The following is a 26,291-nucleotide window of genomic DNA, read 5'->3' as shown; positions in this document are numbered from 1 at the left end:
TGGCTGGAGGTGGATACAAATGCTTCAACTTAGTTTGGCAAATTACAAATGTGACTCTTTCATTCAAAGCAAAAAAGGAGATAAAAAGCAGTGAATTACAGGATAATTATCTCGGAATCTTGTTGTTTCCTTCACTATTTGCTGCAGACTCAGTTGAGTGCTTATATCCTACAAGACTTGACATGTTGAGTTAGTGGTGGTGTTATTGAGTCACTCTTGGTAATGGGCATTAAAGCTGCCTACTCCAAATACAGGCTGTACCTTTTCCAGCCTCAATGCTTACAGCAGTCCGACCACATTTGGAGTATTGTGTGCAGTTTTGGGCCCCACATCTCAGAAAGGAAATACTGGCCCTGGAGTGTGTTCTGAGGAGGTTTGTGAGAATAGTCCAGGAATGAAAAGCTTAACATATAAGGAATGTTTGAAGACTAGAATCTTTCATTGATGGAGTTTAGAAGGATGAGGGGGGATCTAATTGAAACGTACAGAATACTGAATGGCCTACACAGTAAATGTTGGGAAGATGTTTCCATTGGTAATAGAGGTTAGGACCTGAGGAGCTTTAGAATAAAGGGAAGACCTTTTAACACAGAGATAAGGAGAAATTTTTTCAGCCAGAGAGTAGTGAATCTATGGAATTCACTGCCACGGAAGGATATGGATGCCAGGTCATTGAGTATATTTAAAACTGGGATAGATTGTTCTTTATTGTCAAGTGGATCCAGGGTTATGGGGAGAAAGTAGGAGAGTGGGGTTGAGAAACTTATTAGCTATGATTGAATGGCAGAGCAGACTGAATGGCCTAACTCCTGCTCCTATGCCGAATAGAATCATATTACATCAACTGAAGGATGTGGTCAGTGGTGATCAGAAGCAGGTTTATTTGTCCATGTTTGATCCAATGACATTGGATTTCATTGTGTCTGGAATGAATGTTAAAGACTTCCAGAGAAATGTCCACTAACTGTATAATCACTACAGTGCTGCCTCTGGTGGATCTATCCTGCCAATGAGATAAGATGTATCCAAGGGTACTGATACCTGGGACACTATAAGGTCCAGTTCCATGAGTATGATTACAAAAGTTGCTTTTTTGTCTATTCTGTGGTACTGCTCTCCCAATTTTGGCGCGAACTCCCAGATATTACTGAGGATGACTCCTCAGAGTCGACAGAACTTGGTTTGCCATTTTAGGTTCTGGTATCTATGCCATGTCTTGCAATTCAGTCAGTTACATTCCTTTTCTTAGACCTCATAGCATTTGATACAACTTACCCTTTCAGAGGGCATATAAGAGTCAATCGTATTGCTGTAGGTATGGACTTTCATGTAGCTCTAATTTATTTTCCAAAATGTCACTAGTGAACCAGGTAGGATTTTACAATAAGCAACAATGGTTTTCTGGTCACCAAAAGATCAGTGTTTAGCTCTATATTTTATTAATTGAATTCAAATTACATTATCTGTCCCCCTGCCCCAAAGCATTAACATCAGACTCTAAATTTTGACTCCAGTGACAGCACCACTATGCCTCTCCAATTGTTTTATTAATATTTTCACAAGTGATTTTCCTAACAAAGTCAGAAAAATGAATTTCTTCTTGCCAAAATTATCTATGTTAATCCTCTGTGTTTTATGTTTTAAAGTAAAACTATGAAGCAGTAAAATTTCAAAAAGTGGAACAGTTGGTTAACCATTTCAGGAGAAGCACTCAATTGAAAACTAAATAACTTTGTAACCATCATTGCATCTCACAGTTAAGATTGTACTATCAACACTAAAAAATTCAATCTACTTCACTGACCCAGCTCATATACAGGGGTACATGATTCAAAATGGCTAAAAACAGCAACAGAACACACATTAAGAACACATAATTAAACACCATGAATTTAACAGATTGGGTTGTGTCACTGCCTCAGGCCAATATTTGCAAAGCCATCCTCTTTAATGATTTCCCCTTCTTTTCCACAGGTTTCTTTTCTTGGTGCTGGAACTCACACAAGGGTCAGAGGAAACCTTTACACTGCATACTTAGGAATTCTTTTGTGCATACACTTTATAAGGCACATATGTTGCACATTTGCAAATCATATTGGAAAGATGAAAGAGCCCTTTGTCATTTCAGTTTAGTCCTGACTGCCAGGTCAAAGTGGGAACTGGCATGCACCAGAGCACCTATATCATTGACACCTGGTACAAATGGTGCCTTCATGATTCCCTCTTCAGTTATGCAAAAGAACAAAACCATGGCTAGAACGTTCAACGCTATATGGTACCAGTTAGCTCATTGCTCAAAAGGTAAATGATACATATTATATTCCTTAGACATACATTCCTACATCAAAGAAATGCTGCATCTATCAGGAAGTACACAGTACAGCCAACCATCAATAATAATGGCATCAACAATAATGAATAGACATTGAACAGAATAGTGGAAAAGTGTGGCACTGGAAAAGCACAGCAGGTCAGGCAGCATCCAAGGAGCAGGAGAATCGATGTTTTGGGCATAAGCTCTTCATTAGGAATGACATTCATCACATTTTTGATGAAGGACTTATGCCTGAAACATCAGTTCTCTTACTCCTTGGATGTTGCCTGACCAGCTGTACTTTTCCAGCACCACACTTTTCAACACTGATCCTCAGCATCTACAGTCCTCACTTTGTCCATTGAACAGAAAGGTAATAATGACAACCCTGCCCTCACTCCTTTATTAAGTTGGATTTGTGTTGAGAATTTACAGAGATCCCGCAATCAATATATATATCCCAGCTAAAACAGGATTTCATCTTCTTACTTGACTCAGTCAGCCAGATTGATAATTTGACACTGGCTGAATTTGGGGTTCTGCCCTAATGCCTGAACTTCATCATTCTCACATTATTTTTAAATGTAAAGAGCTTGACATTCAGTTACAGGTGCTGAGTACCCAGAGGAGGAGTGATGTACCTGTCTTGCACCAAGGCCTGAATCCTAGGCCTAACCTTATTGCAGGTGGCAGTAATGTTGGGGCCTGCTGCTGCCTTGCCAAAGAAAGTAGACGTGTCATGGAAAAGCCTGAAGGATAGAGGCAGTGTAAATTGGATGTAGATAAGAAGTCATGGGCCAGCAGAGAGTTTGAAGCAAGTTGATTGGCTTAAATTGCATAAATGAAGTTGTTTTTGCCCTATGGTGTTCCTACCAGCTGTCCACTCATGTGCAATCAGTCTATTTAGTTGCACCTGGAAACAATTTTGAAAACACATTTTGTTCAGAATAGGACACCACACAAGACTCTTGCAAAGTGTTATGGGCCATTAGTTGACAGTGGGTGGATTTCTCATTCTCTTACTGCTGTAGGCTCTTTAAAAAATGGCAAACTATCTTAGAGACAGCAAAATCAAAAGCCATCCTCAGGAATGTAGTTTTCAAGTTATATTTAGTATCATGAATATTCATATTATTTGCAGTCATTATAACTCTCTTGCTCACTTGTCGTTAGTAATGAAGAAGAACTTCATATCACACTCCTCAAATTTCGGAAGAAATCTAGCTCTGGGTTCGGGACTTGTGGTTCAGGGTAGTGCGATTTTGATTGGGGTGGTGATTAATTTCCCCAAGCAACTTTCATCTGTCTAAGCTCTTCCCCAATCTGTATTTTTTTAACCTTTGGGAAATCCTTTCTTTCTCTCTCTTTCAGTCTCTATGTCCTTTCTCTCTCTCCCCAACCTTCCCTCCAAATCCCCTCTCCCCACAACTACCCTGTACCTGTGGCTTCAATCCGTTGCTGCTGTTTAATCACCAGGCTGGTCATGCAATTTTCCTGTCCTTAGCCAGTAAGAGGGGCATATGGTTACGTAGGAACCAAAAAAGGGGATCTATGAATGGAGATAGAAGGTGTGGCTGCGGTACAGAATCTAAACATCTGTTTTCACTGAAGGATTGATGTTCCAAAGTTATACTGAAGGCAGAGCATTTGGCCTAGTGGTATTATCGCTAAATTACTAACCCTGAAACTCAGCTGATGTTCCAGAATCAGGAAAAACTTCTTCCCCACTGTTATCAGACTTTCAAATGGACCTCTCAAATGTTAATGTTGATCTCTCTCTCTCTCTGCACCTTCTCTGAGCTATAACACTGCATTTTGCACACTATTCTGCTACCCTGATGCAATTTAGCACGCAAAACAGCACTTTTCACTGTATCTTGGTACATGTAACAACAATCAATCAATCAAACAATATAGATGGTACGCACTGCTGCCACTGAACACTGGTGCTGGAGAGACAATGTTTAAAGTTGTGGATGTGATGCCGATCAAACTGACTTCTTTCACTTGGATGATGTGAAGCTTTCTGGTTGTTATTGGAGTGTGTTCTGTTAAACCTTTGACCTGTGCTCGACGGCAAGACTTTGGGGAGTCAGGAGATAAGTTATCTGCCATTTGAAAATTCCCACCTTCTGTTCTCTTGTAGCCACTGCATTGATTTGTCTGGTCTAGTTACGTTTCTGGTCAATGGTAATCCCTAGGCTGTTAATGGTTCCCAAACCTCTTAAAGGCAAGTTTTTCTTCATTATAATATTGTTTACCAATCTTTCATTTTAGTTTGCCACTCTCAACCCTTTCAACTCAGTCTTCTTCCAAATAAATATTCTTATTCTAGATTACTCCAGATTTTTTCCATAGCTAAGCTAAATGTTGTGATAAACTGAGCTTTGGAGTGGCTGCAGGAATATTTAGGCAAGGTAACTTATTAAAAGAACAATACTTTCAAAGGCAAGGGGAACATCTGCATCTATTCAGGGATTAGAAAATGAATGCCTGCTGCCAAACAGATGTTTCATATTCATTTCAAGTTGTTTCCCATGCATTATCTCATTGTCATCAAGTTTCCAATTGTTTGCAGTAAATAAATATGATTGAATTACAAATAATTTCCAATAGCTAGAGTGATTTTTTTTTGTTGTACTTATGTTTTAATGTAGAAAGATTACATTCCTACCAATTTCTGATAAATATATAGCATCTAAGCTATTGATAAAATAAGTATTGTATAATTCAAAAATCCAATTAATTTACAAAGTAACGTGATTTTAATTTGAAAACTACAGAGCCTTTTTATTTTCTGTGTTCATGTGGAATCAGTCTCATCCTCTAGATCCTGCTTCTGTGAATTGCAGCAGCCAATTGAAACTATTTTCCTATTATCATCAATGACAGCCTTTTCCTGTCTCCAAACTGGAGGAATTAACTTTGTGGAAACAGTTTCGTTTAGCCACTGTGTCCAACAAACTCGCGTATTGTAAAACACATTTTAAATGTTAAACAAAAACAGAAATTGCTGGAAAAGCTCAGCAGGTCTGGCAGTATCTGTGAACTGAGGAAAAGTCACTTGTTAACTCTGATTTCTCTCCATCGTTGCTGCCAGATCTGCTGGGCTTTTGCAGCAATTTCTGTTTTTATTCCTGATTTACAGCATCCACAATTGTTTTGGTTTTTACATTTTAAATGTTGATGGAGTACTGACTGATATGTATCTTCTCACCCTTGTATACAGTACAAAAGCAGACAAAATGAAATAGTCACCTCGCTACAAAATAAAACAACTGTATAAAATAAAACCATTTTAGAGATATATAACTTGTTATAATAGTGCTAAACAGACACTATCGATTTTCAACTTCCCTCATCTGATTTTAACACTTAGGACTTTCATAAGCTAAAATTATTTTTAAGAAGGACAAATATTGATCTAAAATGGTTCCAGTGATCACCTGATCACAAATTGAAGCAAGTCCAGGATCCTAGTTTGTGATAATTAAAACCGGTACGCCAAAAGTACTATTTCTATCTGAAGACATGGAAACCAGATAACTGAGTCAGCATCAGGATATTTTGATCTCCTGTTAAATTTGCACTTGTACCATAAATTGCACATAGTTCTCATGGAAGTGTTGACTGCAACTGTTCAATTTGAGCTAACTCAGGAATATACAATGTGTCAGGTTTCAGGAGTTGTTTGAGCAGCTGAACAGAGAGAAAGAAATATGAATTGGTAACAGTAATGACTGAAAGTGTCTCTCCCTGTTCCTTTCAACTGTTGAAGATAGGCAACTAGAAAAACAACCATTGCCTGCAAACTCAAAGATAACTTCAAACTTCAGTGCTGCTCATGATAAGAATCAACAATTAACCAACAGTGATCTCAGTTTCAAAATTTAATTTTTTTTAAATTTCAAAATATACTTTATTCATAGAAATAAATATTTGGTACCTGTACAATTGGTCATGTCATTCATATATGTACATTACATGTCTTAACATTACAGAGAACAGACTGAATTAAGCGAATTTACAGTTATCCTATTTACAGTTCCATTTATTAACCATCCAGTCTTTTAGTATTTAGCTGTGGCTTCAGCGGAACCCACCTACTGAGTGGGCCCCCTGTCATATGATAGCAAAGGAACCTTCTTTAACACCCAGTTTATGGGGTTACCATTGTCCATTGGACTGTCCTGTCTCTGAGGTAGCTGTTTGCATCCCCATGGTGAGCACAAACTGCTGGACCCTCGTTGGGCTGAGGTAGCTATCCAGCTCCTCACGGCGGTCATTTACCAGCTCCGATGTCATTGAGCCAAGGCAAGGGTCCACACCGTCCAGTTCTGTGTGTGACAATGGGACTGTCAGAGGATCACAGCTCTCAGTTACCTGTAGCTGTGGGGCAGTGGGTACCCCTGGTTCTTACTGGGTGGAGGGTGGACTTCGGGGGGTCCGTTGTTTCCTGGTTCGGAGGAAATGCCCTCCTCTTCACCTATGGCGCTCTTCTTCTAGTGATGACCTTCCTTGCGCCCGTCTTCACCATCCGAAAAGCTGGCCGTCCCTCCCTCGTGCAGCTGTCTTTACCGCCTTTTGCTGGGAGGCTTTGGGGGCCTGGCAGGATTTTCTCTTCCTGTTTTTAACAGGTATCCACTCCTCTGCCTTTTGATTACCTCCTCCTCCATTGCTTCCATCTGCCCAGCTAGAGCTAGATTCAGCAGCTGTGTCTCTCCACTGGCTGCCGCCTCCTCCGCTCCAGCCTGTTCTTCTTTCTGGGTGCCACCAGACTCCTTTTCCCTGCTGTCTGGGTGGACCTCGCTGGTCTTCGGGGATCCACGGCTCACATTGTCACCTCCAGCCATCTGTGCGTAAGTGCCCCCACCCCGCCCCGTCTTGGGCAGGTCTTGTACATGTGGCCCACCTCTCCGCACAGGTTGCAGCTCTTTGCTTCCTGGCAGTCCTTGGTCAGGTGACCCTCCTATTTACAGTTCCTGCAGATGGTCACCTTGCAATCCGCCGCCACGTGTCCCGCCTTCCCACAGGTTCGGCACACTTTCGGCTGCCCTGCAAATGTCAGGTAGCCTCTGCTCCCTCCAATTGCGAAGCTCGAGGGTGGGTGGAGAATGTTCCCGTTGTCATCGACCCTCAGAGTTACCCTGACCTGCTGCTTACTGGTCCAGATCCCGAAGGGTGCTTTCTCCCTCGACTTGGACGTACCTTCCAAGGAAGGTCAGGACATCAGCCGCTGGAACATAGGGGTTGTACATATGGATTGTAACAGCCCGACTCCTCTATGCAGGAAGCACACACAACAGGATCGCCGACAAGATGGAGAATAGCGGCTCCCCTTCCTTCTCCTTGAAGACCTTCACACTCCTGGAGGTCACGTCGAAGTAGCCTGCCCCAGGGAAATCCTGCAGGCAGTACGCATCTTGTTTTTTATTTCAAAAAATATACTTTATTCATAAAATAATTTGATGGTCTGTACAGTTGGTCATGCCATACATACATTAACATTTACATAGAGATCAGAATTTATCATTTTTATATACAGGTCTGTATGTTTATCAATCATATGCCCATATATTTAGCTGAGGCGTCAGCAGAGCCCCAATGACTGCATGGGCCTCCTGTTCTTCTTTAGGTAGGCAGATGTTACACGATGGTACCTCCCCACCGTGCCTTGGCAGCAGCTGCCCCAAGCTTCAGCGCGTCCCTCAGCACATAGTCCTGGTCCTTGGAATGTACCAGTCTGCAACATTCAGTCGGGGTCAACTCCTTCAGCTGGAAGATCAACATGTTTCTGAGCACCCAGAGAGCGTCCTTCACCGAACTGATGATCCTCCAGGCGCAGTTGATGTTCGTCTCGGTGTGCATTCCGGGGAACAGACCGAAGAGCACGGAGTCCCGCATCACGGCGCTGCTTGGGACGAACCTTGACAAACACCACTGCATTCCTCTCCAGACTTCTTCTGCGTAGGCATATTTCAGAAGGAGATGTGTGACAGTCTTGTTCCTCCCCTCCCCCCGCAGCTGCTTCGAGAGCAGCGTGCGGTGCGGCTGAGAGTTCGGGCGTGCATAAAGGATCTCACAGGCAGAGCCCTTCTCACCACCAGCCAAGCCATGTCTTGGTGCTTGTTGGAAAGTTCTGGCGATGAGGCATTCTGCCAAATGGCTTTGACAGTCTGCTCAGGGAACTGCTCGATAGGATCCGCCCTCTCCTTTTCCCAAAGGGTCTCGAGGACATTACGTGCTGACCACTTCCTGATGGACTTGTGGTCAAAGGTGTTTTTCTTCATAAACTTCTCACGAAGGACAGGTGATACGGAATGATCCAACTACTCGGAGCATTCCGCGGCAGCGAGACCAGGCACATCCTTCGCAACACCGGGGACAGGTAGAACCTCAGTACGTAGTGACACTTGGTGTTTGCGTACCAAGGATCCACGCACAGCTTGATGCAGCCACACACAAAGGTAGCCATCAGGGTGAGGGTGGCATTGGGTGTGTTTTTTCTCCCGTTGCCCAGATCTTTGTACAGCGAGTCCCTTCGGACCTGGTCCATCTTTGACCTCCATATAAATTGGAAGATGGCCCGGGTGACTGCAGCGGCACAGGTTTTGGGAATAGGCCAGACCTGTGCCACGTATAACAGCAATGACCGTGCCTCACACCTGATGACCAGGTTTTTTCCCCCCGATGGAGAGCGCCTGTAGCTTCCATCAGCCTAGTATCTGCCTCACTTTGCTGATACGCTCCTCCCAAGACTTGGCGCACACCCCAGTCTCCCCGAACCAAATACCCAGCACCTTCAGGTGGTCAGCCCTGACGGTGAAGGGGATTGAGGATTGGTCGGCCCAGTTCCCGAAGAGCATGGCCTCGCTCTTGCCTCAGTTTACCTTGGCCCCCGAGGCCCGTTCGAACTGGTCATACATGCACGTGAGTCTGCGCGCCGACAGCGGATCCGAGCAGAAAACGGCAACGTCATCCATGTACAGGGTGGCCTTGACCTGCAGGCCCCCGCTGCCAGGAATAGTCACCCCTCTAAGGCTCGCATCCTTCCTGATGGACTCGGCAAATGGTTCTATGCAGCACACAAAACTAGGCAGGAGAGAGAGGGCAGCCCTGCCTGACTCCAGATCTGACTGGGAAGCTATCTGATTCCCACCCATTGATTGAGACTGCACTGACGATGTTGGTGTAGAGCAGTCTGATCCAATTGCAGAGTCCCTCCCCAAAGCCCATTTTGGAGAGAATATCTCTCAAATACCTGTGTGATATCCTGTCAAAGGCTTTCTCCTGGTCCAGGCTGATCAGGCAGGTGTCCACCCCTCTGTCCAGCACGTAGGCGATCATATCCCTGAGGAGTGCGAGACTCTCAGCGATCTTCCTGCCCGGTACAGCACAGGTTTGGTCAGGGTGAATCACCAACCCCAGAGCAGACCTGACCTGGTTGGCGATGACCTTTGACAGAATTTTGTAATCCACATTCAACAGTGAGATTGGTCTCCAATTTTTGAGTTCCTCCCTCTCCCCCTTCCGCTTGTAGATGAGGGTGATGATGCCTTTCCTCATGGATTCACTCATGGTACCTGCCCGAAGCATACTGACATACACCTCCAGCAGGTCCTGGCCAATCAAGTCCCACAGAGCAGAATAGAACTCAACCGGTAAGCCGGAGCTTCCGGGAGTTTTATTTTTTTCGAAGGACTCGAGGGCCTTGGTCAGCTTGTCCAGAGATAGCGGCTGGTCCAGCCTCTCCCGTGTTCTGTCATCTAAGACCTCCGTGATAGAGGACAGGAATGACTGGGAGGCTGCTCTGTCGGTTGGCTTTGTGTCATACAGACTGGCATAGAAGGATTTGCCGATTTTCAGGACGTCAGCCTGAGATGACGTTATCGAGCCATCTTCTTCCTTCAGGCTGCTGAGCACAGAGCTCTCTTTGTGCACCTTCTGGAAGAAGAAACGTGAGCACGTCTAGTCCTGCTCCACCGAGCGGACCCTGGACCGGAAGATTATCTTGGAAGCCTCCAAGGCAAAGAGCGAGGCTTGCTGGCCCTTCACCTCATTGAGGTCCTCCGTGACATCGACCTCCATTGTCTGCAGCAGGAGCAGGTTCTGCATACTTTCCTGGAACTGAGACAGTTTTCCCCGCCTCTCTCTTATCTCCTGTACAACTTTGAGGATGAAGAACCTTTTGATGTTCCCTTTTACTGTTTCCTACCAGTCCGCTGGGGACTCAGAGGGGCTTCACAGTTCTCCAACCTGCGTAGTCCTTCTTGAGCTCCTTAATGTTTCCCGGGGTCAACAGCTTTGTGTTCAGCTTCCACGTTCCCTTACCCACCCGCTGCACGTCCTGTAGGTGACAGTCGGCCAGCAGGAGGCAGTGGTCAGAGAAGAACACCGGCTTGACATCGGTAGATCTGACTGAGAGCATTCGGGACACAAACAGGTAATCTATCCTCGAGCGGATAGACCCGTCTGCCCGTGACCAGGTGTATCTACACTGCACTCCATCTGCAAGGGTGCTGAAGACGTCATGCAGCTTGACATTTTTTACCGTGTCCATCAGGGCTCTGGGCGTGGCGTCTAGTTTACTGTCCCCCCCGCCGGATCGTCCATCTGCATCAATGATACAGTTGAAGTCTCCGGCCAGAATGACCAGCCTGGACGTAGCCAGCAACAGTGGAAGCTGCTGCAGGACGGCCAACCGTTCACTCTTACCCACTGGGCATACACAGTCTCAGGGGAGCATTCCTGTGCATGACGCCGATGACGAGGAAGCGTCCGCCCATCATCTCCTTAACCTTGGAAATAGTGACGTTGCATCATCTCGCAACAGGATACCCAGGCCGGAGACGCGGCTATCGTTGCCCCCCCGACCACACTGACGGCCCATGGGCCCACAAGCTTGACTATCTCCTGTAGCTGCTGAGGTGCGGTATCCCACACTCCTGCAGAAACAGGAGGTCGGCTTTAACGCTAGCCAGGAAGGCCATCGTAGAAACACATCGCGTGGCCGATTTGATGCTACGCACATTGATGCTGGCCACTCTTATCCCCATTTTTATCAGTTTATGAGGTTACCAGTGTCCATTTGCTGCTGGTCTTGCCCCTCTGGGGTAGCTGTGTGCATCCCCGTGATGACGGCAAACTGCTGGACCCTCCCAGGGCTGAGGTAGCTGTTCGGCTCCACACTGGGTCCATTTCCCCACTCTGGTGTCTTCGGGTCGGGCCCAGGGTCCGCACAGTCCAGTTCTCCATCTGACAGCGGGGCTGTCACAGGACTGCTGCTCCCAGTTACCTGGAGTTGTGGGCTGGTGGGTACCTCTTGGTTCTCACCGGGTGGAGAGAGGCCTTTACCCATCCCCTCAGAGGGATCGTCTTTCCCTGCTTGGGCGGTGCTGTCCTCCTTTTTCCCCACGGCGCTCTGTCTCTTCCTCTGGTGACGACCCACCTTGCACCCATCCTCACTGTCGGAAGATCTGCCTGTTCCTCGTCGTGTAGGTGTCGCTTCCCCCTTCGCTGGGTGGCTTTGGGGGCCTGGTGAGGTTTCCTCTTCCTGCTTTTGACAGTAATCCAATCCTCTGCTTCCTTTGTTCCCTCCTCTTCCATTTCCTCCATCTGTCTTGAAGGAGCTTGGATCGGCTGCTGCACCTCCCCGCTGTCTGCCATCTGCTCCGCTACAGCCTGCCCTTCCTTCTGGGTGCCTCCAGACACCATTCCCTTGCTGTTTTGTGGTGCCTTGCTGGTCTTAGGTGGTCCACGGCTCGTGTTACCACCTTCGGCCATCTGTGTATAGGTTGTGGCCCCTCGTCGTGGGCAGGCCTTGTACATGTGGCCCGCCTCTCTGCACAGATTAGAGTTCTTGGCCTCCTTACATTCCTTGGTCGGGTGGCCTTCCTGCTTGTAGTTTTGGCAGACGGTCACCTTACAATCCGCTGCCATGTGGCCTGACCTCCCGCAGGTTCGGCACACTTTCGGCTGCCCTGCGTATGTCAGGTAACCTCTGCTTCCTCCGATGGCAAAGCTGGAAGATGTGGAGGATGTTCCCACTGGCAGCGACCTTCAGGGTTACCCTGACCTGTCGTTTGCTGGTCCAGATCCCGAAAGGATCGACCACATCGGTACTCTCTCCCTCGACCTGGATGTGTCTTCTCAGGAAGGTCAGGACAACTGCTGCTGGGACATGAAGGTTGTACATATGGATTGTAACAACCCGACTCCTCTGCGCAGGAAGCACACACAACGGGACATCGCCAGACCATAGCAACATGACGGCTGGAGGAAGAGAGCCTCATCTTCCGCCTAGGAACCCTCCAACCACAAGAGATGAACTCAGATTTCTCCAGTTTCCTCATTTCCCCTCCCCCCACCCTGTCTCAGTCCCAACCCTCAAACTCAGCACCACCTTCCTAACCTGCAATCTTCTTCCTGACCTCTCCGCCCCTCCCCCACTCCAGCCTATCACCCTCACCTTAACCTCCTTCCACCTATCACATTTCCAACACCCCTCCCCCAAGTCCCTCCTCCCTACCTTTTATCTTAGCCTACTTGGCACACTTTCCTCATTCCTGAAGAAGGGCTCATGCCCGAAATGTCGATTCTCCTGCTCCTTGGATGCTGCCTGACCTGCTGCGCTTTTTCAGCAACACCTTTTCCGCTTTGATCTCCAGCATCTGCAGTCCTCACTTTCTCCTAAGAGCAGGTCAGCACAACCAAACGACCCTCCAACGTCCAATCACGATTCAGCGACGATCTCGACGAGCTCTTACAACTCACCACTCGTCACCTGTTCTAACAAGCACTTGATCTTAGCCAAAAGGCCAAGTACCTCAAGGACTCTAATGGCCTATAAGCCATGTAACCGTTATACTACTCTCTGTACTCTTGCTTAAATGTGTTTGTGTACCTACGTGTTTAGTGTTGCATTTTATTACAATTAGTACAATTAGTAGATAGTAAAGTTCCATTTCTTTCACTCAAGGAAACCTTATTATTAGGTCCATCATTTTGATCTGATTACTGTATCTATATTTTAATTGAAATATGAAAGCTGTGTACTTAAATGAAATAGAAATGTTTGCGGTGAATGACCTGACGTCTTTTTTAAATAGGAGAATTGCAACACCTTTCCTCACCTGACCATAACAAACTTGGGAACTCAGAGATGGGCAGAGTTTTGCCAGAAAACAAAACAATTGAAGTGAGGAGGAGGGGTTGTTGGGGAGAAACAACTTGTTACTTCCAGAGCTGTTTAAAAAGAAACAGAATCTCTGAAAACGAAAAGCACTGAAGTATCTATGTTTGATATTAAGGCTTGCATGAAGCAGGGCAAAATACTTGTGAGAGCCCAAAAGTTTACAGAAGAATTTGAATAAAAGAATTTTAAATGTTCAGTAAAGATAGGCACTTAGAATTTATATGCACTCTGAAAGCCATAATAAACAGAAATGGCAAAACAAATGAGGAAATATCCAGAGGTAGAGCCTGAGGACAGGGAAACTGACAATTTAAAATTGGAACAGCTAAAATTAGAATTGGAGTTCCTGGAATGGAGAGACAGAAAGGGAAAATGAGAGAGAGAGAGAGAGAGAGACAGGAAGAGAGAGAGAGAGAGAGGGAGAGGAATGAGAATGGAGAAAAATGAGGGGATTCCAAGAAATGGAAAGAAACCAAGGGTTGCAACTGAAATGCCTCAAGTAGAAAAAAGAAGCATTCTAATGAAGGCCACTGTGGTGAGGGAACCATTCTTAATACAGGCTTACATAGGCTGAAATATTCGAGTTTGCCCATTTAATCCTGAAGTTATGGAAGAGACTGAATACTTTCTTTATCTCTTTTGAAAGGTTATCATAGCAATTAAAGTAGCCAATGGAATAATGGTCATGTTATTGCAGCACAGGGTGACAGGGAAAGTTCACAACACTCACTCATACTTTGGGAACGTGCCATTGACTTAAAGACAGAAAAAGGAGATATTTTAAATACAGAACACATAATGCCAGAAGCACATAGGGAATGTTCCATATACACAAGAAATAGCCTGAAAATGTGTTGCTGGAAAAACACAGCAGGTCAGGCAGCATCCAAAGAGCAGGAGAATCGATGTTTCGGGCATGAGCCCTTCTTCAGGAATGAGGAAAGTGTGCCAAGCAGGCTAAGATAAAAGGTAGGGAGGAGGGACTTGGGGGAGGGGCATTGGAAATGCGATAGGTGGAAGGAGGTCAAGGTGAGGGTGATAGGCCAGAGTGGGGGTGGGCGCGGAGAGGTCAGGAAGAAGATTGCAGGTTAGGAAGTCGGTGCTGAGGTCGAGGGATTTGACTGAGACAAGGTGGGGGGAGGGGAAATGAGGAAACTGGAGAAGTCTGAGTTCATCCCTTGTGGTTGGAGGGTTCCTAGGCGGAAGATGAGGCGCTCTTCCTCCAGCCGTCGTGTTGCTATGGTGTGGTGATGGAGGAGTCCAAGAACCTGCATGTCCTTGGTGGAATGGGAGGGAGAGTTGAAGTGTTGAGCCACGGGGTGGTTGGGTTGATTGGTCCGGGTGTCCCAGAGGTGTTCTCTGAAACGTTTCGCAAGTAGGCAGCCTGTCTCCCCAATATAGAGGAGGTCACATCGGACGTAGCGGATGCAGTAAATGATACGTGTGGAGGTGCAGGTGAATTTGTGGCGGATATGGAAGGATCACTTGGGGCCTTGGGGGGAAGTGAGGGAGGAGGTGTGGGCGCAAGTTTTGCATTTCTTGCGGTTGCAGGGGAAGGTGCCGGAAGTGGAGGTTGGGTTGGTGGGGGTAGGGAGGAGGGACTTGGGGGAGGGGCGTTGAAAATGCGATAGGTGGAAGGAGGTCAAGGTGAGGGTGATAGGCCGGAATGGGGCTGGGGTCGGAGAGGTCAGGAAGAAGATTGCAGGTTAGGAAGACAGTGCTGAGTTCGAGGGATTTGACTGAAACAAGGTGGGGGAGTGGAAATGAGGAAACTGGAGAAATCTGAGTTCATCCCTTGTGGTTGGAGGGTTCCTAGGCGGAAGATGAGGCGCTCTTCCTCCAGCCATCGTGTTGCTATGGTCTGGCGATGGAGGAGTCCAAGGACCTGCATGTCTTTGGTGGAGTGGGAGGGGGAGTTGAAGTGTTGAGCCACGGGGTGGTTGGGTTGGTTGGTCCGGGTGTCCCAGAGGAAGGCGGTGCTGAGTTCGAGGGGTTTGACTGAGACAAGGTGGGGGGAGGGGATAGCCTGACTAGGAATACCTGAAATTTGTAGGAATTATGCAATTTACTTTTGTGTCATAAGTGTAACACTTTAAATTGCTATCACCACAAAAATCTTCCAGAGATAGTTCTCCTTGAGGAGAATGCTCAATTCTCTTTTAAATGCAGATGCATGTAACAGTATAGAGGAGGCATAGCCCAGACAGGCACTCATTCTGTCCAATGGCTATGAGTTATCACCGAGGGAAGCTGAGGTCTGCGAGCTGTCGTATCTCTATGAGTTGGGCTGCAATAAGGTCAGGGGATTAAAGTGCCCTGGCTTATTCCACAGTCAGATGGGCACTTTGATGTGGCAGACTGGACAAACTCAGACATATAGTCATAATGAAATGCCTGAAACTTTGGCATAAAAACAAATCATCAGTTTGCTTCAGTCTCTTTGAAAGTTATCTTTAATCTGGCATGCTAGTTACATGCTGTGGAAATCCCTTCTCTTTGCTTGTGGATGACATAATAATTCTTAATTCATAGAACATAGAACATAGAAAAATACAGCGCAGTACAGGCCATTCGGCCCTCGATGTTGCGCCGATCCAAGCCCAACTAACCTACACTAGCCCACTTTCCTCCATATGCCTGTCCAATGCCCGTTTAAATGCCCATAAAGAGGGAGAGTCCACCACTGTTACTGGCAGGGCATTCCATGAACTCACAACTCGCTGAGTAAAGAATCTGCCCATAACATCTGTCCTATACCTACCACCCCTTAATTTAAAGCTCTGCCCCCTCGCATATGTGGAAAAAGGTTCTCATGGTCAACCCTATCTAAACCCCTAATCACCTTGTACACCTCTATCAAGTCACCCCTAAACCTTCTTTTCTCCAATGAAAACAGCCCCAAGTGCCTCAGCCTTTCCTCATACGATCTTCCTACAATACCATCCTGGTAAACCTCCTTTGCACCCGTTCCAGTGCCTCCACATCCTTCCTATAGTATGGTGACCAAAACTACACACAATACTCCAGATGCGGCCGCACCAGAGTCTTATACAACTGCAACATGATCTCAGGACTCTGGAACTCAATTCCTCTACCAATAAAAGCCAGTACGCCATATGCCTTCTTCACAGCACTATTTACCTGGGTGGCAACTTTCAGAGATCTGTGTACATGGACACCAAGATCCCTCTGCTCATCCACACTACCAAGTATCCGACCATTAGCCCAGTACTCCATCTTCTTGTTACTCTTACCAAAGTGAATCACTTCACACTTAGCTACATTGAACTCCATTTGCCACCTTTTTGCCCAGCTCTGCAGCTTATCTATATCCCGCTGTAACCTGCCACATCCTTCCTCACTGTCAACAACTCCACCGACTTTTGAATCATCCGCAAACTTGCTCACCCAACCTTCTAGCCTCTCCTCCAGGTCATTTATCAAAATGACAAACAGCAATGGTCCCAAAACAGATCCTTGCGGAACACCGCTGGTAACTTTTACCATCAACTACTACCCTCTGTCTTCTTCCAGCCAGCCAATTCCTAATCCAAACCTCCAACTCACCCTCAATGCCATACCTCCATATTTTTTGCAGTAGCCTACCATGGCGAACCTTATCAAACACCTTACTAAAATCCATATACACCACATCTACTGCTTTACCCTCATCCACCTCCTTAGTCACCTTCTCAAAGAATTCAATAAGGTTTGTGAGGCACGACCTGCCCTTCACAAGACCATGCTGACTATCCTTGATCACATTATTCCTATCCAGATGTTCATAAATCCTATCCCTTACAATTCTCTCTAAGACTTTGCCCACAATAGAAGTGAGACTCACAGGCCTATAGTTACTAGGGTTATCCCTACTTCCCTTCTTGAACAAGGGAACCACATTTGCTATCCTCCAGTCTTCTGGCACAATTCCTGCAGAAAATGAGGACATAAAAATCAAGGCCAATGGCTCTGCAATCTCCTCCCTTGCTTCCCAGAGAATCCTAGGATAAATGCCATCAGGCCCAGTGGACTTATCTATATTCACCCTTTCCAGAATTTCCAACACCTCTTCCCTACATATCTCAAAGCCATCCATTCTAATTAATTGTGACTCAATATTCACATCGGCAACAATGTCCTGTTCCTGAGTGAATACTGACGAAAAGTATTCATTCAGTGTCTCCCCAATTTCTTCAGCCTCCACACGCAACTTCCCACTATTATCCTTGACTGGACCTATTCCTACCCTGAGTCATTCTTTTATGCCTGACATACCTAAAGAAAGCCTTTGGGTTTTCCCTAATCCTACCAACCAAGGACTTTTCATGTCCCCTCCTTGCTGCTCTTAGCTCTCTCTTCAGATCCTTCCTGGCTACCTTATAACTCTCAATCGTCCCAATTGAACCTTCATGCCTCATCTGTACATAGGCCACCCTCTTCCCTTTAACAAGGGATTCCAAATCCTTATTAAACCATGGCTCCCTCACACGACCCTTTCCTCCCTGCCTGACAGGTACATACTTATCAAGGACACTCAATAGTTGCTCCTTGAACAAGCTCCACATATCGATGGCATCCTTCCCTTGAAGCCTACTTTTCCAAGCCACGCATACTAAGTCATGCCTCACCGCAGCATAATTTCCCTGCCCCCAGCTATAACTCTTGCCCTGTAGTGCACACTATCCCTCTTCATCACTAGAGTAAAAGTCACTGAATTGTGGTCACTGTCCCCAAAGTGCTCACCTACCGACAATTCTAACCCCTGGCCTGGTTCGTTACCAAGAACCAAATCCAGTATGGCCTCACCTCTTGTTGGCCTGTCTACATATTGTGTCAGGAAACCCTCCTGCACACATTGGACAAACACCAACCCATCTAACGTACTCGAGCTATAGCTTTCCCAGTCAATATCTGGAAAGTTAAAGTCCCCCATAACAACCACCCTATTACTTTCACTCTTCTCCTGAATCTTTCTCGCAATCCTTTCTCTAGGACTATTAAGAGGCCTGTAGAAAACTCCTAACAGGGTGACCTCACCTTTCCTATTTCTAAGCTCAGCCCAAACTACCTCAGATGGCGAGTCTTCATCCATTGTCCTTTCCACTGCTGTAATACTATCTTTGACAAGCAATGCCACACCTCCCCCTCTTTTACCTCCACCTCTGACCCTACTAAAACATTTAAACCCTGGAACCTGCAACAATCAATCCTGTCCCTGTTCTACCCATGTCTCCGTAATAGCCACAACATCGAACTCCCAGGTACCAACCCACGCTGCAAGTTCACCTACCTTATTTCGTATACTTCTCGCATTGAAGTATACACACTTCAAGCTACCTTCCTGTTTACAGGCACCCTCCTTTCAGATTGATGCCATGTTCCTAACCTCCCTACACTCCAGGTCCTGCACCCTAAAGCTACAGTCTAGGTTCCCATGCCCCTGCAGAGTTAGTTTAAAGCCCCCTAGGTAAAATTTCTTGAAGGAGCATGGTTCTCACCTGCCCAACTGGAGAGCAGGCAAGAGACCTGTGCTACCTCTCCAAATCCCACCAAACCAAAAGGCACTTTAGCAAGGGTTTCTAAACCTGATATCCAGCTCCTAAATTAAGCACCAATTGCCTTTGTTTGAGGGACATACCCTACCCAACTAGCTAAAAGTGCCTAGAACTGAACACATTATGGCTTAACCAGTGATCTATTGAAAGTACTGCTTTGCTTCTGTTTGTAGTGCTTCTATTCATAAAGCTAAGGATCTCATGTGCTATTTTGCTTTTAAAAACAACTTTATTCATTTTTTTTGCCACCTTCTGCATCTCTCCACTCTAAATCACTTCACTTTTTTTAAAATGGGACCACCAAATTTTACTTATAACCTGTCTTTGAAATACTTCCATTTAATTTATGTTACTTTTCCTTATTCATGAGCTTGTATGGGTCCATTTTACCAGTCTTTGCCTTTCTGAATTCAGCCCATTCATGCTAACAAAATTCCGTTCCAGGTAATTTATTCAGAATGCTTACATGCAGCTGTTACTGTACTTTACTTTCAACTCTTCAACCATTATATGGGATTTCTCTCTTGTCTCTAATTTTTTTTCAAGGACATATTTGAACCATCAAACTGTGAAATGTAATGTTGTTTATTCTGGCTGCAAAATGTAGGTCTCTATGACAAATGAGTTCATCATACACAGTATTCTTGGGTACAAAGACCTACTAAAAAAAACTTTTTGTACACAAAAATGAAAATGAATCATGTTCAATGCAAGAACCCTGATCTACACTCAAGATTAGTTACTGAAATAAAACCAAAAAATGTTGGAAATGCTTCGCAGGTCAGGGAGCATGTGTGAAGAGAGGAAGCAATTTCAGGTCGATACCTTTTTGTCAGAACTGAATGTAACAGGTTTTAAACAAATATTGAAAAAGTTTAGGGGTGTGGATGCAACAGTGAAAATAAGAAATGAAGTGAAAGCAGGTCAGAGAGTGTTCGACAGTTGTTGAATTCAGTTATGTTTAACAGACTGATGAGGGAGAGTCAACATGGCTTTGTGTGTGGGAAATCATGTCTCTAAGTTTGTGAGAAGATTTGTAGCTCGGGTGCTCGTTGTTGTGGTTCTGTTCGCCGAGCTGGGAGTTTTTGTTGCAAACGTTTCGTCCCCTTTCTAGGTGACATCTTCAGTGCTTGGGAGCCTCCTGTGAAGCGCTTCTGTGCTGATTCCTCCGGCATTTATACTGGTTTGAATCTGCCGCTTCCGGTTGTCAGTTGCCGTCCGCTGCAGTGGTCGGTATATAGGGCCTAGTTCGATGTGTCTGTTGATAGAATTTGTGGATGAGTGCCATGCCTCTAGGAATTCCCTGGCTGTTCTCTGTTTGGCCTGCCCTATAATAGTGGTGTTGTCCCAATCGAATTGGTGTTGTTTGTCATCTGAGTGTATGGCTACTAGGGACAGCAACTGACAACCGGAAGCGGCAGATTCAAATCAGTATAAATGCCGGAGGAATAGCACAGAAGCGCTTCACAGGAGGCTCCCAAGCACTGAAGATGTCACCTAGAAAGGGGACAAAACGTTTGCAACAAAAACTCCCAGGTCGGCGAGCAGAACCACAACAAATCATGTCTCACAAACTTGATTGACATTTTTGAGGAAGGAACAAAGAGGATTGATGAGGGCAGAGCAGTATATGTGATCTATATGGACTTCAGTAAGGCATTTGACAAGGTTCCCCATGGGAGACTGATTAGCAAGGTTAGATCTCACAGAATAAAGGGAGAACTAGCCGTTTGGATACAGAACTGGCTCAAAGGTAGAAGACAGAGGGTGGCGTGGGAGGCTTGTTTTTGAGGCTGGAGGCCTGTGACCAGTGGAGTGCCACAAGGATCGGTGCTGGGTCCTCTACTTTTTGTCATTTACATAAAGGATTTGGATGCGAGCATAAGAGGTACAGTTAGTAAGTTTGTAGATGACACCAAAATTGGAGGTGTGGTAGACAGCGAAGAGGGTTACCTCAGCTTACAACAGGATCTGGACCAGATGGGCCAATGAGCTGAGAAGTGGCAGATGTAGTTTAATTCAGATAAATGTGAGGTGCTGCATTTTGGGAAAGCAAATCTTAGCAGGACTTATACACTTAATGGTAAGGTCCAAGGGAGTGTTGCTGAACAAAGAGACCTTGGAGTGCAGGTTCATAGCTCCTTGAAAGTGGAGTCGCAGGTAGATAGGAGAGTGAAGAAGGCTTTTGGTATGCTTTCATTTATTGGTCAGAGTATTGAGTACAGGAGTTGGGAGGTCACATTGTGGCTGTACAGGACATTGGTAGGCCACTGCTGGAATATTGCATGCAATTCTGGTCTCCTTCTTATTGGAAAGATGTTGTGAAACTTGAAAGGGTTCAGAAAATATTTACAAGGATGTTGCCAGGGTTGGAGGATTTGAGCTATAGGGAGAGGCTGAACATGCTGGGCTTGTTTTCCCTGGAGTGTTGGAGGTTGAGGGGTGACCTTATAGAGGTTTACAAAATTATGAGGGACATGGATAGGGTAAATAGGCAAAGTCTTTTCCTTGGGGTCGGAGAATCCAGAACTAGAAGGCATAGGTTTAGGGTGAGAGCGGATAGATATAAAAGAGACCTATGGGGCAACTTTTTCACACAGAGGGTGGTAGGTGTATGGAATGAGCTGCCAGAGGATGTGGTGGAGGCTGGTACAATTGCAGCATTTAAGAGGCATTTGGATGGGTATATGAATAGGAAGGGTTTGGAGGGATATGGGCTAGGTGCTGGCAAGTGGGGCTAGATTGGGTTGGGATATCTGGTCAGCATGGATAGGTTGGACTGAAGGGTCTGTTTCCATGCTGTACATCTCTATGACTCTATGACTCTAGTTGGCCATAACTGCTCCCAATTTTTCAGACAGCAGCTTTTGGTGATGATTCTGTTGTTATTCATTCCTGCTCCTTGAGAGATCACTCTGTTGCTTCTTTGCTTGTACAATGTCCATGACCTCTTTGCCTTGCCCCACTTCTTTGTCACTCAGGTCTGGATATTACATGCCCACATGGGCTGTGTTTTCAATGTGAGAACATGTAAAATAGGACAGACTGATAACACAGCAACAAAATTAATCTGTAATGACATGTTATGACACATCTCTTATGTAGGTGGCAGTTGAACCTGGAACTTCTTGTCCCAGAGATAGGAATGTTATTACTCCAGCACAAGTGCCCTAGGACCACCTCCCATATGGAAATCAATCATTTCTGATCTTGTTAGAATTTGAGCTTGTTAGAATTTCAATTAACCCAATGTTACCCTGCCATGCTGTAAAAGGTTGGAGTGAGCAGGTTGGTGAGAAGATGTAGTCTGATTTTGTTTTCAGTGGTTTTAAAATCCTGGGAAGGAGGTGATTAATAGTTGAATAAGTTTACTCAATCTGAGGACACCTAAAGTAGCTAGAATTCCCATTCCTTCAGATCTGCATATATTTTAAAACCTAACCACCACTACCATTGTGCCCACCCCTCCCTATAAGATAGGCCAATCCTCTCTGACCAATACCTTCCAGACTTACCCACTCAAAGGATCCATGGTTGTCTTCTTCATGGCCCTTATTGCAGTATTGGCAGCATTCAGCGCTGGTGCTGCAGGTGTGGTTGGCACTGCCAGCTAACCCAGAGTGCATTGCAGGGTTGTATTCCTTCCAAGTGTGTGAATGCTGCCCACACCGTGTCATTGCTGCAGAGCTGACATTTTTTACACTGGTCAGTCTCTGACTGACACTTTAGACGGATGCATGAGTCAGTCCACACTACCTACCAGAATGCTTCAGCCTGAACACTTTTCTTCCATCCCCTACCTTTCATTCTTTTTCTTTATTTCTCCCACCCTTTGTCCTTTCTCTGTATTTATTTAAAGCCTGTTTTATCCAAAATTTCTTCCATTTCCAATGACCTGAAATGGCTGCCTTAATGGACTGAATTATATAGGTGGTGGGTTGGGGAGAGGCGTGGTGAGGTGGGTGTGGTGGGAGGTGTGGGGTGTGAGGTTGGGAGTGGAGGTGGGGAAGGTGTCTTTGTGTGTTGTGGGGAGGGGTGGAGGCTTGGATATGGAAGTAAAGTGATGAGAAGTGTTGGAGTGGGTGTGGGGTTGAGTATGGGTGTGCGGGTGGGTTTGATGGTGTGATTGTGTGTGGAGGAGTGGGTTTGATGATGAGACTGTGTGTGTAGGGTAAGTTTGATGGTGTCATTGTGTGTGTATGGGGGTGGTGTGGCATGCAGATGAGGGTGAGGTTGAGGGTTGTGTATGAGGGGGTGCTATCTTCAGAAAAAAGAATCTAGATATTGCTGTGTGAAGGTCAATATTTTCTTTTATTTAATCTTTACTGCATAGCAGATATAGCTTTTAAGAGCTAAAATAATAAGATCATCCTACTACAGTGTTACGGTGTATCAATGCCCTTCTACAATGTCATGATTGAACCAGGAAATAGATCCAATTGATTGATTCTAATAGGATACTGTTATGCAAAGGGAGAAACTCAGCCACCAACAACAGTCATTAACTTTAACCACCTCGGCTCCTGACCATCTAACTTCTCAAAGATAATTAGAAATGGACAGTAAATGATGGCCTTGTCAGCAAAGTCTACATTATGCAGATAAAGAAAGACAACTCCTCCTTTTTGGGCAAAATGCCACAATATTACTCCTCACACACCTCAACCTGTGACACTACTAACCCTGCATGTTGCCTGTTCTGTCTAACTCACTCAGGGCACCTGCCCATCCGTACCAACAGCAACCGCAGTGCCACCTGCTTTCATCTCTCACAGTGGCCACCTCTCTTTCATCCCAGGAGGAAAGCAGGCAACATTTGGGCAGAAAGAGTTAGTATGGGTGGTGTGCTACTCGTCATTTGGCTCCTCACCACTTAGGAGGGGGGGAATCCTGACTCTGACCACCCTGAGCAGGACATGACTAGTATTGATGGCTGCCCTTGAGTTGCCATGCAGGGAACCCCTACCTGAAGGCTGTCCCCCTTGACATGACTGAGATCTGCTGATAACCATGACAAGCTTCCTGCCTTTGCATCTGCACCAAATGTCAAGGCAGGATATCAGTGACACGAGCTCAGCATGTTTGGCTGAAGAGACAAAATATAAAATGGCAAGGCAAAGCAGGGATGCTGTGAGCATCCAGGTAGGCTCAGAACAAGCAAGCGTTATCACAGAAGCAAAGAACCCGGAGATGCAGCCTGGTCATGAGCTGGGTGTGTTACTGAGCAGCCAATGTCCTTGCTGCAGCATTACAATGATAGTTGCCAGTGCAGCCTGAGGTTTAGAGTACTTACAGTGTGGAAACAGGCCCTTCGGCCCAACAAGTCCACACCAACCCATTCCACTGCATTCACCCCTTCACTACGGGCAATTTAGCATGGCCAGTTCACCTAACCTGCACAATTTTGGACTGTGGAAGGAAACCGAAGCACCCAGAGGAAACCCACGCAGACACAGGGAGAATATGCAGCATTGAAGATGCAGAAGTGTCCTGTAAATAGATCAGAGATGTGCCATGAGGTTGCTCAGATTCTGGCAGATATCAGATACAATGTCAGTGGACATATGAGTGACATGTGTCCATGGAGTGTGCCTTAAGATGTTGGTGCCCAACATGGAGGTTGTTTGGAGCAAGTGGTGAGTTAAACATGCAAGAACCTGCCAGGTTTCCCCGTTTGCTAGTTTGGTGAGCTTTGGTGAGTTTTTGTTAAGATTGCAACTGAAATATTCATGTGGTGAGTTAGGCTGTTTCAAGTCGTTTGACAAGAAATAAAATCTATTAATGAGGAACTTTGCCACTGCCCAGTGAGAATCTTGCGATATTGTTGGAGAAAAGATAAAGCAAGGTGGTCCAAACATTCAGATGGCCCTACCGATAATCATACCCAATTCTGCCCCACATCTCACCAAAGCCCTCACCACTCAAATCTCTGTAACCAGTTGCATCAGCCCATTTAAATTTTAAACATTCATGTAAATATCAGCAAAATATACATTCTCTTCACAATATCAGTTTAAGGAATTAATTTCACTTTCGTAGTTCATTAAAAACTAATTAAATCAAAGACTAGCACTGCAAGCATGTGGTTTAACTCAAAGTTGTATCATGACTAAGTCTAAATATAGCAAACGAGGACAAATAACTACAGTTTATTGATATATACCATGTTTCAATTATATTCCCTTTCTGAGCATGTTTCTGTCTCAGCAGTTTCGTAATTGGGTTAATTTTCCTTTGATCTTTATTGCTTCCAATTATACATTGTTGAAAACAACATTGTTCCTTGTACATTGGCAGTGATCTTATATTGCTTCGTAGCAAGCAAAACGTTTACACTCGAGTTCTCAAATGAAGTGGCTGCAGGAAAATAACAGGAAGTCCTCTAGCAGAGGCACAGTCCTCCGAGTCCCAGTAACTAGGATTGCAAATTTAGGTCTATTAACCAAGCTGGTAAGTATACTGCAGATGGCTGTGTGAAAATGATCATTCTAAATATTATTTTTGTTTGCTTAATGCAAAAAAAGTAACCTCATTTTGTTTGTGATATCTGTTCTAATGGCGTGAAGACATTGGTTTTGGCTTGTTGTAATGACAACTATAATAACTATTGTATGAAACATTAACCTTCTCCTTTACCTGACTCAATATTACATAAATTTAGGCCTTGATTTAGAAGTATAAAAACTGAGCTTGGTCAGCTAAATGAGCTGAAAGTGATTCTTTTGATACAAGAAGCTTATGAAAACAGTACAGTAACCAGGAAAGCTAATGTTGTGTCTGAGCCCTAGAAATGCTTGAGCAATAGTCTTGAATTATTAAGGAGGCAGCTGTGTTGTTTTTTTACAAAGTATCAAAATCATAATCAAAGTCTAAAACAAAGTAATAAATTCGATGTCAGAAGATATTGTACCAGGTTCATCAAGGGGGAAATCTAGGGATTCAATACTCCATGTAATAGCCTTTTCTTTAAGTACGTATGTTCCAACCAGAATTAATTTCTGGTTGATATAAAGCACCACTGGATACTAGAACTCTTCATTTGTATTTTTTCCCCGAATACTCTACTTCATTTAGACAACATCCACAAAGTAACAAATATCGATAGTAGAAGTCAGAGTCAAAAGTGTGGTGCTGGAAAAGCGCAATAGATCAGGCAGTATCCAAGGAGCAGGTCAGTCGACATTTCGGGCATAAGGCCTTCATCAGGAGTGGATAGCAGGAGGTCTAG

The 26,291-nt window shown here is 45.2% G+C and overlaps 1 protein-coding gene across 2 annotated transcripts in view; it reads left to right on the top strand.

Moving 5' to 3' along the window:
* LOC132832338 (four and a half LIM domains protein 2-like) overlaps positions 1-26,291 on the top strand; it is a 65,610-nt gene that overhangs the window by 18,045 nt on the left and 21,274 nt on the right. Inside the window, exon 1 of one of the 2 annotated variants that reach the window (XM_060850277.1) lies at positions 25,417-25,513. The exons of the other annotated variant lie outside the window; for it this stretch is intronic. The gene's annotated coding sequence lies outside the window, so the exon portion shown is untranslated. Of the gene's footprint in view, positions 1-25,416; positions 25,514-26,291 lie in introns of those variants that run through there. 2 annotated transcript variants of the gene reach the window in all.

This window comes from Hemiscyllium ocellatum, chromosome 3 (assembly GCF_020745735.1).
Source record: "Hemiscyllium ocellatum isolate sHemOce1 chromosome 3, sHemOce1.pat.X.cur, whole genome shotgun sequence".
NCBI classification, from domain to species: Eukaryota; Metazoa; Chordata; class Chondrichthyes; order Orectolobiformes; family Hemiscylliidae; genus Hemiscyllium; species Hemiscyllium ocellatum.
The sequence above is the reverse complement of the archived record's forward strand: the minus strand, read 5'-3'. Positions and strand labels throughout refer to the sequence as shown.